We start from the raw sequence: 14,193 nt of genomic DNA on the forward strand, positions 1-14,193 counted from the left end.
TAGAATGGAGCGAGACATTCTGCAGCAAAATCGTTCAAGTTCAAAATGTGTCTCCATTTCGTTCATTTTGATCACCACGCCATGCAAAATGTCTAATAATACATCGGTCGTTTATTGTTTCGCGATTGCGTAATTTCGGAATTAATAACGGAGGACAAGTCGCGGAAGAAAAAGATCGAGACCGGTAAGGGTACACGTTATTCGATATTAAATCTATTCAGGCGCACGCACGTTTCATTAACCGTACCTGCTACGCCAGAAATATCCCGAAGAAATATCATCTCCGAGATGAGAAACTTGAAAAATTTGGCGTGCGCGTGATGTAGTATTGTAAATAATATGAATCTTCTATACGATAGCGAGAAGGAATACTAATGTATCAATTTGTTTGTCATAACGGTGCCTTTCAAAATACGAAATTTCGACTTGTACAATAGTTAACGAGAGCACATGTACACACAATGTTTCGTTCGAAATTTCACTTTAGCTCTCATTAAGATACACGTTGTGACATTGGTTTTATCACAAGTGAAAAAGATAAAGTTTCCACGTATTCCTCCCTCGTATCGTATCAAGAGACACCAATTTGTTAGTACTCGTTCCGACGAAATACACATAAATGAAATATCAGTTAAATTAAAGGAACCGTTCTGTTATTTTGGGGAAAACTCGGTGAAAATGGGAAAGAAATATTTCGAGTTTTCACGGCCACCGAGATCCGTGGCAAGCGTGTCCTACGTGTAGCAAGCGCCTTTGAAAATAGATCCGGCGTGATCTAGAATAGTTCCAGCTGGCCGGAATCCTGATTCTTGAGAGAGTGCATCTTTTCTTAACCGGCATTTTCTTAATGCGACAATACTGATCCGCTGCACCGCGTAACGATACGTACACGGCACAATTTAAATTTATTGACTAGAAAATGGGATTCACTCGAGATTATAACGTCAGTCATATATATTATGCATAGAAAAGATTTGGAAATGACGCTGAGGAATAGCAATAGTTCTACCAATAGTTTCGAGCAGTGCAATTATTATAACGTTCAAAAACAAGAAAGAAAACAAGAAAACACTTAAAAAAATAACAGCAAGCAATTTTATTTGTGTAGAGTAGGCAGCGTTTATTCGCCTCGGGCTGCAATAAATGCTCGGATATATAGAATGCACACCTGTGCATACGAAAAAACGCAGTCGCTTGTGTTTTTTTCAAATTGCCGTCGTTCTGTATTTGTGCCTATGATTTATTTCTTAATTGGAATTCCATTATTTTTGACTCGAGCATTTCATCGGTATATTACTATCCCATCGAACGCTGTCGATTCATGTTATTTACAATACTACATCACGTGCACGCAAAATTTTCGAAATTTCCCGTCTCGGAGATGATACTTCCTTGGGATATTTCTGGCGTTTCCATCTTCGATCTTAATACGTACCTGTGTATGCTGCGAAAAATTCCATCGTTTGCGTTTTACAAATGACTCATCCTATTTTTGTGTCACATCTTACGTCTGTGCGGTTTATTCCTTAATTAGGATTACGTTTACGATTTTAGCACTGACGAACAGTGTAATTCTCCGTTTGACTGGACGTTTATTATTTGAACAGACGGGGCCATTACGGCGTTTGCTAATTACTCGTATTATACAGCGAGCAAAGCATAACCGAAGGTCGCAATCGTGTTCACGTTTCTAGTCTGTTGTTTTTTCTCTTTTCCTCGCATTCCTCGTTTATTCGTTGGTTGCAAAATGCAGCAACGTTGAGCGACTTCAAGAGAAATCCTTGCTCTTTGAGTAAATCTGTCATTGATACACGATTGAACATTTTCACTGATATTATATTTCAGAGTTCAGATTAAATCGCTTAATATCACTTAACGTTTTATATCATCGCGTGTACGTTCCGATCTCAAGCTGCATTCCACGAACGTTTGTTACAAACAAGGTAACAAAAAGGAAAATCTGTTATACGAGTGTACAATGTCGAAATGAGACGTGCAAAATAAAACTCGTGCTCAAAACCTAAACTCGGCGTGGAGAAAGTTGTCGCGCAAATTTAGGGATATCATTCGCATAATTGGTATTATGCGACGCACGTATCGTCGTTGCGGCTCGCCGCGCAATATGTCTCACTTTGCGACACGGATAAGGGGCCGCATCTCCTTGATTAGGCTTTAATCTCGTCCACCCACGGCACGACGGCACGGATATTAAGATGAACAAGCGTAACACGCGCACAGCGCGAGGTCCATTACGGCGATCGCACACACGTCCCTTTTACGCTCTTTCCAAAGAAACAACCACCAAATTACATTCTTTTCTATGAATCGCTAGATTGATCAAATCAAGACGGAGACGCGTTAGTGCATCTCACACGCACACACGCGCACGCGTGCATACGCAGCATCCATCGTTCCTTCTAGCTCCAAGCATTTCTTTGGTAGGAAAGCAAAGTTTCCCCTCATCTTGTCGAGTAAGCGCAATTTCCCGCGCAAGCAGATGACGCGGACGCAGCTCAATCGTCAAGATACAACTCGCTGGCTCCTCGAAGAAACACTTGGGTGGAAACACTCGTCCAACTCTTTGCCGTGTCTCTCGGATCGCTGTTGTTTCAGAGACTTCACTCTGCTGCGTAGCGTACCATTTCCCCCATCTAGAGAAACAAAAACATTTTATATTATTATATATTATTATATATTATTATATAATTATATTATTCATTGTGCAGGACATGCGCTTGGAACAATCGTTGCGATCATAATTTTTCGCTAAATTTGTCTCGGCTGCACGTTAGCTCGTCGCTCTCGGTGGCGTGGGCGAGTAGACACAAGATGACACTTGATCGAAAAAATGCGACCGACTTGAAAACGGGTTTACAATGAAATCTCTTTTGAGAAAATGCAGGATATTGAGAAATTATACGTCTCTATTGTTTACTCGAAAGTTAACTTTATACGATAGACATTTTATTTACATGTTGTATAACTGTATCACATCTTTGTTTGAATCTTGAAGAACACGGAGCAAGATTCTTTTGGAAATCTAACGGGATTATATCGACGATTCGCGTCACGTTGCGACGATCGACTTGGGCAAAGACAAGAAAAGAGAACTAGAATCGAAGTGGAATAATATGTGTAAAGGAAAAGCAGGCAAACAATGATAGCGCGCGCGCGCGTACGCACGGAAAAGCGCCTTATGACGTTTCACATCGTTGATGCTGGGGTGTTATACGGCGATTTCCATCGAGCGTAAAATTCACATTTCCCGCTCGCCTTCTACTTTCTTCCACAGCAGATGCAATTTTCTCTTCTTCTCGTTTCAAATCTCTTGTCCCGAAACGCGCGCCAAATAAAGTTTGCGAGTGCGAAAAATACCTAACGGCTACTAAATGTAAAATATCGTGTAAGGAAATTTTGTCCTCCTTTGTACAATCTTTTCGGTACGATCTCAATCTCGTGAAGAATTTTATTAATCATCCTCTCAGATTACTCCAACAATATCCTACACACTTTATGAAATCCTTTTTGAAATTTTCCGTCACGTTTACCCTTTTCTGCGATTCGCCGACTTCGTTAACATAAATTCACTTTGCGATTCACAAAGACGCTTTCAAAAGCTACGAACGATCGATAAATTATTCATAAACAATCGAGCAGACGATATGCATTTATTTATCTCGATCGCCGTCGCCTTCCTCCGGCGATCCAACAATCCTTTGTACTGCAATTTGTTGTCGCTTGCAATTTATTTATCGAGAGTCCTCGGCGGCGTCGCGCCATCGATATCGTACCAATTAGTGTATTGGATGTTGCCCTCTAAGGAAATCAGAATCTTTCTTACCTTTCGGAGAAAGATTTTTGCGACCTTTTAAGAGAGATTAAAAAGACATTGTTATAGTATGTATATAGTATTTCGGATTTTTGGTGCGATTGGCCTTACAATCGTACTCAACACGTGTATCACAATCCTCAACAATGAGGATTATCGTTTGTCTTACTTTTTCCATTTTCCTCTTCTTCCTATCTTTTTCCCGTTTTTCTTTTTACACGTGATACATGATCGAGATCTTTCGACAGAGAATGAATAGCGAGAGTTAGTTTGTTGCTTCGGCAAAGAAACGTGATTGATAAAGCGCAGCGCTGATTGACAGTTTCTTGAGAGAGGCGGCAAGTCAGAAGATAGTAACTTTAAATTGAGTTAATTAACTCGGCTCGGCTCTGTAACGAGAGACGAGTCAGGCAGAGTCAAAGTTGCAATGATACCTACTGACACGTACAATACACACGTACGTCTTTCGTTTGACACGAATAATTGATTATTATCGAGTGAAATCTCGGCAAGTTCCCACGAGTCTAGTCGGATGATTGGTCTAGTCAGTACGATATAAATATATAATACGATATAAAAGCATGTATCACGTCGTTCTATCATAATTATTATCATTATCATTCGTTCCGCCAAGTTTGTCTCATCTCTCTCGTAAAAGATTACAATCAATAAAATTACGAAATTACATATTTGTTTTTTTCTTTATCTTCTTTAGCAAAATTCAATAAGAATTATATCTTTCCTGCAATAAAAACGTCATTCTCTATGATGTATTTTTAATGTGTAATGCGATGTACTCTATCAAAGATTCATCTTTCAATTCTCATATTCCTTCTTTTCTTAACAATCCGACTTGTTTAACCAATCCTAATGGCAACAGATTTCTCTCGTTTCTCTACATCGCGCTATCATCGTTTTATCACTTAGTCATCACGTGTCCAAGGCTACTAGTCGTCCTTTTCAGATCGACCACAGAGAGAAAAAGAGAGAACAAAAGATTAGTCATGGATTTTCCCAGTTATAGTCCAACTAAACACATCCTGTATGAATTTTATTTAGGAAAATTTCTGTTTCTTATTTTGTCTCATTAGCTTCCTCTCTGTGCTCTACGTCACGTATAATACTTGACTTTATGTTTAAGATACGTCTTTAATATCTTCTACTTGTAATAATGCTTATCGATAGTTTAATTGTGAAAATATACTCTCTCGGGTACATATTCGTTTTGTTCTGTCTTTATGTTGTCGGTGAATAAGTATTCCTCGACAGATAACTATTCTTTGAAAGGAAAGCGAGAGAAGCTATACGCAAATACACGTTTATTAGCGACATCGAATTTCAAATTCGTCGATCTTCCATGGTCCTTTCAGTTGCTCGGATCCCTCAGAAAGCTGATGAAAGTCAATCCACGCGAAAGCTCCGTCCCTTCATTCTATCGAGAAATTGATTCTTTTCGGCCAGTTGATTTCTGCGTTTCTCTTTCTTTTTCTCATTTATTCGCCGTAAACACACACACACAATGCAAGTATAATTGCAACAAAAGAATGTCGATTTAACTTTAAAGTGTTGAAAATGTATCGTATTTGAATATAGGATGTACATACGACATGATACAATATCTAACTCTAACAATAAGATGGTATTTGGCAAACTAATAACTCTAATAACTTTATTTTTATTATTTTGTCTATCCATTAAAACATATTAATTTCTCCGATAATAAATCGAAAAATTTCAACAAAACTGTGAATGCGTTATTAGAACAATGAAAAATCGATACATTCCGCTCGTTTTCCTTTTATTATTTTTTTCTCTCTCTCTCTCTTTACAGAGTTATCGGCGGAGGGTTTGGAGAAAGCAAAACGTCGGTTGAATTGACGTTGATGTTTGCGTTATTAATATTTGTATGATAATTGGCTGGGTCGCACACGTATTAACATTTGTATCGCCAAATAAGCGCGGCTCGTCGTTTGTTTATCAAACGTAGACATGAACGTATAAAGTATCCGTTTTAATTGCGCAGTCGTGAATACGCGCGAAACCAACTGTATTTCGCATAAAACAACGCGAAGCAATTTCATCGCGACCGCTAATTGCACCCTCGGAAAATAATACGTTACTTTCTTGTCGCTTGCGGGATTATCTTAAAGTACTTTAATAGGTACTGTAAATTTCGTTAATCGCTGCTGACGCGGTACTATGTAAAAGAGAAATTTGTCCAAATCGAAAGAGAATGATTGTAATCGTACTTTACAAAAAGTTTTTGTAAAAGTGGCATGATAGTATGTTATAATAGTTGATTTTACGCTAACAAGCTTTCTCCAAGAATACGGATACTATACAAAAGTATTATCGCGGAAAGATAATACAAGAAATGGATACATCGTTTCGAGAATTTGTCGACGTATGAAATTGAAACAAACTACGAAAGTGTGACGGATCCCAGTTAAAGTTCGATGAAAACGAGAGAGAGAGAGAAACAGAGAATCTAACGAGAGTAGCATCCGAGAGTGATAACAGTAGCTAACAGATAAAAAGATCGATCGTCGAATCTCTTGGACGAGTGAACGAGAGCGTGACGCGAGAAACGCACTGATTCAGGCTTCTATGATCTACCCACGATGCGGAACAGTCACTTTATACTTGACTTGAGAGATCGGGAAGCTGCGCTGCGAGTTTTGTCCAAGTTCCACGATATACGTATTAATACGTATTAATTTAATCATTTAACGTAGTAACTTGTCACACTGAAATATTATCATAAAAATGCAATTGCGTGCATTTGTTTCTTACAAGAAATAGAGACGCGCGTGAGAACGGGAAAGTCGCCACGAACAGCGGAAGCTTTACCCGTGCTTCTTATGCAAATGACGAGTCTTTTCTTTCATCCCGCATCGGTTAATTGCATCGGCGCGTTTAATTGCGTACCTTTCTGTAAAATGCAGGGGCCATAAAACGCGCGATTAAACGCACGCCGATTCGTTTCTTCGTCGAGTCGCGCCTCGTAAATTCGCGAGATTGCTCGTAAGATCCCGCGGAGTACGAAATATCGATGCAGCGCGATATTTTTTCTATTTTGAAAGTAAATCATTAAATCTGTTGGTCATGCGAATAATCGCGAGCAATTGTAGTGCCGCGATATATATGCACACTCGGCGTATTATGCGAATGAAGCTGAAATGAAACACCGAGAGTAGATTGCGCTTCAGACAAGTGGAGTAGCTTGTTGTTGAGAAATATTCAGCAGCTTATGTAGCAACGCATGTCTGTATAAAGCGAATCGATCAGGTATAACATATTTCAGAGATTTATACAAAGTCTGCCATGTGTCAACGATCAAATAGTGTATAATACACACTGTGTGTATGGGTGTGCGTAGAACAATCTATATAATATTTAGTCGATCGAATAATCTTTCTCGTCTTGTAAATATGTATTAGAATAATAATAATACAAATTAAAATGAAACTGAAATAAATTACTGGCAGAAAGAGAGGGGACAGGGGGGAGGAAGGGGCAGAGAGAGAAATTTTCCAATACTAAATATTCTCTATTTTCCTGACAAATATAGAATTAGAAAAATATTTAAAAAATAAAATAGTGTAAAATAACCTTTATTGAGCTATTTGTCAAGCTCTCTTATCAGGGCGACCAGCCAACGACACGTTGATGGATATTGTCGCAACATGGCGGTCAGAATTAAACATTCTTGCATGATGGATGCAAGGTCCACCTAGTGATTCGGTCGACGATGATTAATCGGCACCATTACGCCCGTTTGCACTTCCAAAAATAATATCTATATCTGACTATAGTTATCTTTATATTATTTTTACAAACAAGCGGTTGCGCTCGTTTGAGATAATTGATAAGTTTCTCACTTTAATTAACCTACGCGATACATTTATCGTACGAATAATTTTTCTGACTATATCATATCGTATTCTCCTTTGTAAGTATGAAGAAGGAATTCCGTGGTCTTTGCTCGATCGCGTGCACGTCACTTGCGCCGAATAAAACGATATTGGCTGTGTTTATTTTGTGTTTATTCACGAGTGTGCTCTCATTTTGCAGATGACTAACGCGCGTTCAACTAATGGGTGTGAATTAACTCGGAATTAACAGTATGTAGCGATACCGCAGCTGAACCAATCATGGAGAAGAGATCGTCGAGAGGAGTTGGTAAGTTTTATTTCCGAAACCTTCTTTCATCATTTTTACCGTCCATCATAACGTATGGCTTGCGTAAGACGATAATGAAGAATACGGCATACATTTTATATGCACATTATATCGCTCGCACGTGCATATAAAAGAAAAATAGGTATTTCTCTTTTTTTACTTGTTACGTTGTCTCTCCCTGTTATTTCGTAGCGTGAATTAGTTTTAGACATTCTGCATTTCATTGTGTTACTTCCGCTCTACAGAGTCGTAAAAATGACGTAGTTCCGCCTTTAGTCGAGAGATAATTTCATTCCCGAGACTGTCACTCGACTTTGAAAGAGGATGAGCGAGAGATTCGCGGTCCAGGCGTCCATAAAGAAAAGAGATGCAACGTGTATCTTGTCGCTGGTGACACGCCGTTGAGAGAGGTTCTCCTTAAGAAAGTCCTTAAGGCGAGAGCCTTTTCTTCGCGCCACTCGTAATTAAGGGAAAATGCATAACGCAAAGGTTTTTTTCGCAGGTTTAAGATACTCGTCACTTTTTTTATATTTTCGTAGGAAAAAATCAAATTGATGGTGTACTCGCGTATTTCTGTGCGTACGAGTAAAATGAGCGCAAGTAAATTTATTACTTGGTAACATGTAAAGTCACAGATAAAGAGAAGCGCTGATAAAACAACTACATGATCTCGAATGAGTTAATTGCGAGTGATTGCGATATCTCGCTTTCGCAATTTTCTCAGCTGCATCTTCCGCCAAGCGCATCATCGTCGGATAGCCGTTTTTTTTTCTTTCTCCTCGTTCTTTCCGAGCCGAGAGATCGAGAACGTTTCTGGGAAGGGAAGGGCCGATAGATGGGAGGAGAAGGCATAGAGATGGATTTTATCAAACGACCTCGAAACATCCCCTGGAATTTAAGCCAAATACTGTTTTTCTGCTGTCCGACGTTTAAATGAAATCACCCCTGGCACCCTTATGGGATTAGTGTGTACTTTCCCCTTCTCGTCCCTTCTCGAGGTGCCTTCTCGCCACCTCGCCGACGCGAAATCAAAGATAAATCCGAATGCTCCCCTTGCTCTGGCATGCGTAAAAGGACGAGTCCCGCGAGATATCCTTTGTCGTGTCTTTTTTTCTCCGTTTTGCGAGAAGCCGCAAAAGTCGCAAAGCAATCCGAATAGTAAATGAATACCTCTATTCAGATATTCTTTAGTGATTGCACGTTTTACACATGTACATGTATGAAAGTAATATCTGTAGACACGCGTATACACGCATAGAATCACATGCTGAACACTGCTCTCCAAGCAGAAAATCCATTGGCCATCCATTAGCCGCGTACAATCTCCGATTATACTCGATCGTAATCGCTCGCCGCGCTCGCAACCAACACGCGTGTCAACGTGCGTGTCTCGGACGATGCTCGACGACCCGGCACGAGGCTGGCCTCTTGCATAATCCGTACACGGTACACGTGCTCGCGCATAAGAACGCATTATCCATCCAGCAACGTGTGCACGCAGACTGCATCTAGCCTTCGCCGTTGTGCATCTCGAGGACGTGCGTTCGCCAAAGACGATTTCACTGGCGTGAGTGCACAAGCGGCACGAGCGCATCGTCGCGCCACGAATATTCTTTCTTCATCTTGCGACGTTGAACCTTTCCAGAAATCCACAAACGGATTTCTTACCGGAAAAAGTCTAATTGCTCAAATGTCAAAGAGAGAAACAGCGGATGAAACAAAGATTCATCGATCAACTCTGATGTTAGCACAACATTCTGGGAACGTGTTGTACTAACAACAAGATTTAACAAAGATTCTTTACATTGAAATTATCGCTCTCGGTACTCATCCAGAAGCAAAACAAAGTTGTCTTTGTTGATTCTGAGAATATTTGACTGACGATGCTTATTTAGATGGCTTTAAACATCATGACAGTATCATTCTTCATATTCGATGCAGAAAATACAAGCAATCGTGAAAAAGGTTGAAACAAACAACTTTTAATACTTCTAATGCTTGGCGGGAATCTCGGAGCCTCGGGGTCCCGTCGGTCTCTCGTTATAGAAGCCCAGTGAGCGTAAATGTCGAACGTCGTTTTGTACTGTAGCTTGTCCCGCGAAAAGACTCCACCGACAGGTTTCACGGAAGAAAGCGAAAACTAACTGAAGACCAAAGTGCAAGCAAAAGTGTCAGAGAGTGCAAACAAGAGTGCAAATATATTCTTGCTTCTTCTTGTCCCTTAACTTCTCGTCTCGTCTTTTTCCTTCTTCTTGTCATTCCTGACTTTGGAAAAATCGGCAAGAACCGCGAGAGACGTGTCTTACCGAAAAATGGTGGTTTACACTTTCACCAAGGCAGTTTTAAATGCCAACACCGTTAATCGGGCTTGTTTAATAGAAACTAGTTTGTTGAATTGACTCTTTCACGTCAAGTTGTTTCTGAATTTCTCCGTAATTTCTATGTACGTAGTACGTAACGATACTAAAGTAATTTCTAGTAACTCGGAGTTGCATTTTCATACATTTATTTCAAATGTATACTTTATCGAAGTCTTATATTGTTTGGAATATCTTTCTTTCCTTTACTCCAATACAATTCCCGGAGATATTAATAACGAAACACGTTCACTTATCACAGTTTTCGAGGGAGAAAATATATTTAGTGAATATTTAGGGCGTTTACAACCCCGCATACTATGCATACTATGATCCTTACGAAGCGAGCATCTTTTGTTCGACAGGGTCGAATAACGTTAGACCCCGTTGCCTCGAAATTGCAGCTTTGTTGCAATTTTCGCTCTCTAGGAGATAACGCCTCCGCACTTGCACCGCACGGTTACGGTGTCGATATACAGCTGTACATACAGCTTTGTTATTGTGTGAGAACAGATACAAATTTTGCTGACTTAATCCTTTCCTCCCTCTTGTTCCTACCCTTATCCTACCCTTATCCTAACTTTATCCGCCAGCAGCGCGATAAGGGCGTAATAAGGAATTTCGATGCACGGTCAACGGGGCTGCGTCTGTAAGGCGTGACTCTGCCGTCTGATTATTTCTATCTATCTATTTATTATATTATTAATTATCTTTTTCAATTGTTGCTACATTCTTAAAGGATAACGTTATAGTTTATACCTTTCGGTGTAAGGTACCTTCCTTTGCATACTTTTCCATTGCTGCGTTTTATAGAACGGTTGCTTTACTTATGCGTGGGCAATATCAGAGTCGGATACTTGATTAAACAATAATAATAAAAACAAGAAAAAACATGATATACACAAGAGATTCCTGTCGCTTTTTCCTCTTTACGCGATCTCGAGACTTTTTTTTCCACGCATCGACAATTTGCTGTTTTACGGCTGCTAAAATGGCGCGTGCCGCTGGCAGGCTCGTTATGTCCGCTGAAAATTGCACTCCGAGGTTTCCACTTTTTGCCTGCGAAACAAATTCCGCGTGAGATTCAATAAGCGCGAAAGAACCTGGCCAAAGGTTAGGAATAGAGAGAGGGAAAGAAGAATTTCGCAGAGTCGCAATTTTCGCGGAGTTGGCATATAATCGAATTCCGTTTAAAAATCGCTTCCTTTGGTGCCTCTGTTTCCATTATATTTCATGCGAAAAATTTATAGGAATTTATTCACGAATTATGCATTTTATTATTTATAGATCTCTGCATAGATGTCTCATGTTTCTGCCTCTGTCTACGAATCTGTTTTGCAATCTTTATATACATACATGTACATGCATGCCGTTTATAAATAGATGTTGTTCAGATTGTCGTAATATCCTCTTGATAACAGTCCTTTTTATGCATGGGATCTAAGACAGGTCGTACCATCTCTTGACTGGTTAACTTGTTCATTTTACGGTGATAACGTAATAAAGCTTTTCTCACACATGCAACAAATGAATATTTGTGTGCACATTTCAAATAATAAATATTAAAATATTAAAATTTTTGCTTTTATTCCAAGTAATCACAAATCAACAAATTTATTAAATGTTTGATGTGTGTGAGAATATAATTAGAATCGAGAGAGAATATCGTAATTAAATCAATGTCTTTATCCAGATTTAAATGACATGGAGTATAAAAGATGATATATTTCCGGTTAGATTCGCATTAATAAATTAAATAACCTTATCACGCGTGCAATATTGCCATGTGTTTGATAAAATGCAAAGACATCGTCGCGGATTTTAGTAATGCAAGAAATTGCATAAACAGGTCACGATACGCACATCATCGAACTATCGAAATATCACGCGAATGGCTGATAAATATGGATATGATGATTTAAATATGGCGAGAGAAAATTAATTAAATTGTGCACGATCTGAATCGATATTCGAATCTCAAATGAAACAACCTTAACGAATCAAGTTTATTTTGCTCTTATACTTGAGATAGCTGAATCTTTTATGCCGAACAAGAAATTTGTTTCTCGTACGGCATCGCTTATTTTGAAACGCTACGTAATGCTACGTAACGCTACTTTGATATTCTACAAAGTTTTCCGAGTTTTTCTAGTTTTGCACTCATAAAGCATTTTATCCCCACAATGTAGTTTCATAAATTTTATTTATTATGTTAACGGAATCATTTCATACAAATTAAAACCGTATTACCGGAAAGTTTCTCACGGGAAAAGAAAATGGAAATTAGTAATCTAGAATACACGCGCGATATTGAGGCGTTTTCTTCTTCTAACGGACCGATAGGAACATGTTGAATTATGCAGCCTTCGCTTCGATGCAACGCCATTTATATCTATCTATATAGTATAATATATATAATGTACACGCAATGTACATTATATATTGCGCAATGTACAATGTGTGTGTACAATATATATAAAGACTTGCACCGTCGCCTTTATGACGCGACTCTGCGATAACTGTAATGGCCACTCTCGCAACGCGAAGCACCCCATTACCGTCACTCTATTTCACAGTTGATATCCACCCTCCTGTACCCCTCTCTTAAAGAGCGTACCTTGACCCAGCGATGCAGGCCCCCCTGATGCAGGCGATAAAAAGCCATAATGTCCTGTTTCTACGCGCGAATCCTTTTATCACCGCGCTGCACCGTTTGGTCCTCGAGGTGCTACCGATCACGTTTTGCAAATGCGTAATCGATATATGTGTTTAAATGTGTGCTAGAAAAGAGTGTACGAGGGAGAACCAAGTGAAAGTGATATATCATCATGAATGCAAAAAACGTTTCGGAAACACAAACAATGTATCACTTTGAAATATTATTCATTAAGAATACCCGCGTGCTCGTTTATTTCAGTAGGGTGTTTAGAAAATGGCCAGTCAGCTTGAAACGGTTAATATTTATCGATTCGGGGGGTAATCTTTGGACGACCGTTTCGCCGGAATCTCTCTCCGATCCGAACAGGCACTTACATCGTGTAATGCGAGCCGGGATCTCGTTGTAAAAGTCGATACTGGCCAGTTGCATTGAAATTGTAGGTGCCAGTTGCATTGGAATTCCGCGTGTCCCGCAATCCCGATATAATAAAGATACCGTATATATATATGTATACACACACACACACACACACACATATGGCCATTGATGTTTCTCCGGGCGGAAGAAAAGAGCGCGCGGGGTCCGTAAAACCCCAACCCGTCCCCTGCGTTGCATCGCGTATTCCGAGACGTGATCGCATTTTCGAAATAACGTGCGGCCTCTTGTGGTGATATTTCAGGCCCTCCACTCTCTTTGCTTCTCATTAGCTTCTCATAGCATTCGCTAATTAATTAGCAATTGGGAGACTCGAAATTCTACCGATGCGAGAACGGTTTCACGTTGTTGACTAACAACATGTTTAAATGTGAAGATATGAAATATTTCCTTTCTCTAGACAAAGTTATTGGTTTCACGCGACAACCACACGATGAAATCGTCCGTGAAGTGTCCCGCTGAAATTTATATAAACATTTGTACTGGTATGATTGGTCACCATGAAATGAAATAAATAATGAAAATAAGTAGTGGTCGCTTCTCCCGTGTTTGAATAGAAAATCTGTTCTTGTCAGGTTTGTCACGTTGGATATTTCTAGCTGCGTCGGGTGCGATAAACGATGATGACTGTTAGCTTGTTATAAATAAAAATAAGAAGCAGGGAGAGATGGCTGGTTGCAGCATAATTACATCACGCGCTGTACACTTATCTGATTTCATACAACAGCATT

General features: G+C 39.5%; 1 protein-coding gene across 2 annotated transcripts in view; it reads left to right on the forward strand.

Annotated features, from left to right (window-relative positions):
* Positions 1 to 14,193, forward strand: part of LOC105286322 (extracellular serine/threonine protein CG31145) — a 41,159-nt gene that overhangs the window by 1,929 nt on the left and 25,037 nt on the right. For both annotated transcript variants that reach the window (XM_011351196.3, XM_011351197.3), the window contains exon 2: positions 7,904 to 8,011. The gene's annotated coding sequence lies outside the window, so the exon portion shown is untranslated. The remainder of the gene's footprint in view (positions 1 to 7,903; positions 8,012 to 14,193) is intronic.

This window comes from Ooceraea biroi, chromosome 13 (assembly GCF_003672135.1).
Source record: "Ooceraea biroi isolate clonal line C1 chromosome 13, Obir_v5.4, whole genome shotgun sequence".
In the NCBI taxonomy this organism is placed as follows: Eukaryota; Metazoa; Arthropoda; class Insecta; order Hymenoptera; family Formicidae; genus Ooceraea; species Ooceraea biroi.